Source organism: Coffea arabica, chromosome 8c (assembly GCF_036785885.1).
Source record: "Coffea arabica cultivar ET-39 chromosome 8c, Coffea Arabica ET-39 HiFi, whole genome shotgun sequence".
Lineage (NCBI taxonomy): Eukaryota > Viridiplantae > Streptophyta > Magnoliopsida > Gentianales > Rubiaceae > Coffea > Coffea arabica.
The window spans coordinates 13,205,911-13,210,813 of NC_092325.1; the positions used below are offsets into that span (position 1 = coordinate 13,205,911).

At 38.7% G+C, this 4,903-nt stretch overlaps 1 long non-coding RNA gene across 1 annotated transcript; it reads left to right on the top strand.

Annotated features, from left to right (window-relative positions):
• The first annotated feature begins 1,061 nt into the window (after positions 1-1,061).
• On the top strand, positions 1,062-3,987 carry LOC140013228 (uncharacterized). The gene is made up of 2 exons (XR_011820299.1): positions 1,062-1,225; positions 3,763-3,987. It is a non-coding gene; the product is annotated as an uncharacterized lncRNA (long non-coding RNA).
• The last annotated feature ends 916 nt before the right edge of the window (positions 3,988-4,903 follow it).

Consider the following 4,903-nt stretch of genomic DNA (forward strand, 5'->3'; position numbering starts at 1 on the left):
CCTTATAAGATTATTCAGCGAGTTGGGAATGTAGCCTATAAGCTGGAATTACCACCGAGTTTATCTCGTATTCATAACGTGTTTCATGTGTCCATGCTTAAGAAGTATCATCCAGACCCCTCTCATGTTTTACAACCGGAGAATATTGAGATCGATGAAACCCTAACCTATGAGGAGAGACCGGTAAAACTTCTGGATCGAAAGGTGAAGGAATTGAGGAACAAGCAGATACCACTAGTGAAAGTTTTATGGGAGAACCATGGAGTAAAGGAAGCGACATGGGAAGTTGAAGAGACAATCAGGGAGAAGTATCCAGACTTGTTCACCGACCAAGGTAAATTTCGAGGACGAAATTTTCTTAAGGGGGAGAGGATGTGAGGACTCGCAAAAACTATTATTTTATGCCTAATTTATGGCTTAATAAATTATTTAATTGGATTTTATTTCCAAGGAATATTTTCTAGTCTTATTAGACCCAAATAAGTGGTAATATAACTTCGTTATATTTTTAAAATGATTCGTTTCGAAAATTAATTTCCTAGAGCGCGTTTAGCGAAAATAGTGAATAGTACTTGGAGATTTTATCCGCGTAGTAGCACAATAAGCTTGGAATATTGGAGACCTGTACCATGGTCCTAAAATAGGAAATTTTATGAATAAATATTCAAGTGATAGTTAGTAGTGCAATCGTTATAAGAATTTTTCGAAAGTTTCGCGTTATAGCGGTAAAATTGACGGTACGCGTTTTCACACGCGCAACTTCGATTGAGGGACTTTAGACCCTTATTTCGGGACAACTAAGAGTGAATAATAATTACATGAATATATATACATTGGAGGTTTAGTGCACTAGTAAACCAAACGCGCGAGAAAAATCGAGTCCAAACGCATCCTAGTTGCACTATTTCAAGTTGACTTTGGAGCAATTTTTTTCACCACACATTTAATCTTCTATGAGAAGCCAACTTAGATCAAAATCACACTCTCTCTTCTCTCTCCTCATAGCCGGCCAAGCTTCCCCCTCTCTCTAACTCATTTGCAACAAAAATTCTGCACACTAATCTCACCCAAAACCACCCCAAATCACCTCCAAATCACACCAAACTTGGAGACCACTTAGCAAACCTCTTGGAGATTATATCTAGCTAAGGAGGAGGGGAGCTTTCACGGTTTCTTGGAGCTTCAAGAGGGCCGAAAATTCTGACCTTGCAAACCAAAGGAGTAGGTAATGATCAACCCTTGGATTCTTATCTTTTGGAGATTATATGACAAGATTAAGCTCATGCATGCACTTAGTTACTTGTTTATGGTGTAAAAATGTGATTGTGGGCTCTTGGAATTCCCACACTTGGGTTGTTGTTGCTGATGTGATGATTGATGGTGATTATATTGTTGGTTTAGTGGTTATAATGATGCATTAGTGGTGGGTAATTAGTAGGAACTTCATTGGGTGTAAGAAGCAAAAACTTCCGATTTTGCCCCTGCCATGTTCGGCCATTTCCAGGCCAATTTTTAATGGTTTAATGGCTTGAATTGGATGCTTATATGATGTATTAGAGGTGTGGAAAATTTCATTGAAAAATAATGAGGTTTGAATGGGCAAATGAATTTTTGTTCGAAACCAGCAAATCTGGAAAACTGATTCGCGTATGCTCTGACCAGCAGTAGTATTTTGGCCATAACTCTGTCCTCGGATGTCGAAATCATGTACCGTTGGTGGCGTTTGAAACTAGACATTCCTAGCTTTAATTTGGTATATAATGCACGTTCTGATTCTTTGTGAACAAACCGAACCAAATGTTTTAAGTTCGCTGTCCTGTTACTCTGTTCTTCTGGAATGAAGTGTTCAGGCAGCAACTTGATGCCCGAATTTGAACCAAATGGGAGCCAAATTTGGAAACGATTTCTTCTGTGATATTTTAACTCTATGAATGTATTTTCCAACGGCGTAAGCCATGCTCGATTTCGAGCTATAATGACTGAGTTGTGACTGAAACAAGTGGACTGCTCTGTTTTGGAAAACCCTAATCTTTGGTCTGGTTTGGAAAAAAATCTTGGAGTGAACTTGTTAGTTGATGTTTTTGATATTAAACACTTACCAAAGGTATCATGGGTATATCTTAGACCCTTATTTCACAAATGAACCATGGTTGGATAACTTTCTTGGTTAAACGATTGGAAAATTTGGAAAATGAAAGTCAAAGGCAGTTTGCCTTAGGATTTTTCTTGAACTTTGGTTGGCTAATTAACGACCTTGCCGAAGGTATTTTTCCCCGAAATTCGATAGAGAGATACCTTCCATATAGTATTGAAATACTACCAATTTTGGTGCCGATTCAAGTTCGTTTCGATACCCAATTGAATTACTAAAGTTAGAGGTTCAAATCTGGAAAATTCTCATCCAGTCTTGAACTTGCTCAACTTCGGGCTACCGTATCTCGGTGCTCGAAACTCCGATTTTTGATCCGCTTGTTTTGTCCTACACTTCACTTGCAACACTAATTGAGCTGCAAAAAATTCAGAGGCCGGTTTACAACGTGCGAATCGTGCCGAATTTTCAAAGTTGGCCAAAATCCAACTTCATTCTGCCTTGTGAACCAACCCTGCATTTTCAAGCTCATTTTTGACCACTTTTCACTTTGATTCATGGAAAAGTGTCTTCTAGGAACTTATAGTACACTCTAAGAGGTTTCCAACGGTATAAAGTTTTCCAATTCTCGACTTATATCGAGCGAGTTACGATTTTTCAAAGATTTATCGTAAAACTGAAAAATTTTCCAACTTCAAAGAAATAGAGTTTTTCAAGAACTCTTTATTCTTTCGATATTCTTAAACGTTTTGCTTACGATTTTCAAGATAAAAACTCAAATAATATTGTACCTAATAAAAGGCAAGTCGAACCTTGATTTACGTGAAATTGAGGTCCCTTTTTGCAAATAATTCTTAGATTGTACTAGTGTACAATCTTTCTTGATAAGTGGGTTAATTGTGTGATTATCCACTATTAAATTGCCAGGCGTGCAAGGAGACCTTCAAGAGGATCTCACCGTGGACACTTGAACTTCCGGAAAATAATTCTTATTGAATTGCTCGGTGAGTGTCAAGTGTGTGAACTTTGATACTTGCTTAATTGTGGTATTTGTTGAAAGTTTTAAAAATAAGGGCGGGTGCGTACTTTATCGCACTCGTTCTACTTTCAAATGAATGAATGAAATGTATTGAATGAATGAATGAAATGCAATGTTATGTCATGAATGCTTGTATCGTTGGAGTGAACCTCCTCGACCTTCCAATGAATGGGGGACGCCCAAACTCATAGGCCGTCCTTAGACTCGAGCCAGCAATAGGCTTGGTCGGGGATTCGGACGAGCCATGAGATACACATAAGCTCGACCTAATAAGAGGTCTTGCTTGGCATACTTGTAGAGTATCGCCCAATAATAGACTTGTGGGCCCTTGGGGTGTACGGTGGACGGAGGAAAGTAAGTGGTGATCTACGGAAATGGAAATACCGACCCGGTTGACAGGAGGGTCAATGCGGGAAGGTATACGAATGACAACGGCAGATCGAGTGGAACTTAGCTCCTGAGAGCTACTATATCCTTGAATTGTTTCTGATTACTTTTCCTGTTTGAATAATTGATTATTGAAGAGACATGGTTTTATTTATTAAATTGGGATTGTTATTTGACTAAGTGCTTGCATGTGTGTTCTTAGCCTCACGAGCGTTAGCTCACCCTATAGTTTTGTTTTCCTTAACAGGACCGACTCTTGGAGAAATATGGAGAAACCATCCGTTGAATTTTGTTAAGACTCCTGTTATATATATTTTGACTAGGCCCTGGTTTGGGTTGTACTTTTGGAAATTGTAAACTTGAAAAGTTTGGGCCCTGATGTGTACTTTGAATTTAAGTCGTTTCATGATTTACCGATGTACTGGTTATACATTAAGTGACTTATTAAGTTGAACGCTTCCGCATTATTGTATTCATATTGTTCTCATCGAAGTGATTAGTTCGGTTTGGAATTGAATGGAATTGCTTGAGTCCTGGCGTGAGCTGGGCAGGCGTCCGCGGATACCCTTTGGTCCGCCTTAGGGAGATGTGGGGCGTCACAGAATAAAACCACAAGAATAAGTATAATAACAATCCAAAACTTAAAGCAGAACTTATATATATTTCTATCTCCAAAAGGGAATACAAACTCAAATATACAAAGGTTTTCAATTCTTCATACATCCAGCCCGCCAAGCGCTAGGGCGAGAACCATTACATAAAAATTAAAAGGCTAAACCAAGCTAGTCTATATAGAATCCTCGTCCTTGCTCGCCTTCCCCTGTTAAGGAAAACAAAACTAAAGGAATGAGTTTAAAGTTCAGTGAGGTTCCGAACACATAATCAAACAATAAGTCCATTGAAAGCGTTAATCAAACAATATGTCAAACAATAAGTCAAGAAACATTTACAATATAAAGCAATAATAACACATTCATTAAAAGGATACGTGCTCACATGGAGCCTTTCGTTCTTTCCTTCTCCTTTCATTTCCTTATTCCTCCAATATTTAAAATTTCCTTTGTAATTGAAAACCTCCTTTCGTTCTTTCTTTTCATTTCTCCCCCTTCTGGACATTGGCCAGACTCCACCTGACAACGTGGTAATACTCGAGTATACCAAACTTTCACCCAGGGTCACCAAATCGCCCGACCGAATCCGCTTCTGGCTCGAGTCGACCGGCAACGAAGGGCAGGGGCCCAGTTCAGCTACAAGGCTTACATTCATGCACAACTAGTGTATAATCAAATAATCATTGAAAATTTCACATTTATTTAGGTCGAGTGCGATAAAGTACACACTTGCCTAGCAAAACTCATTTTCAGCAATCATTGAAAGCGTTTAACATT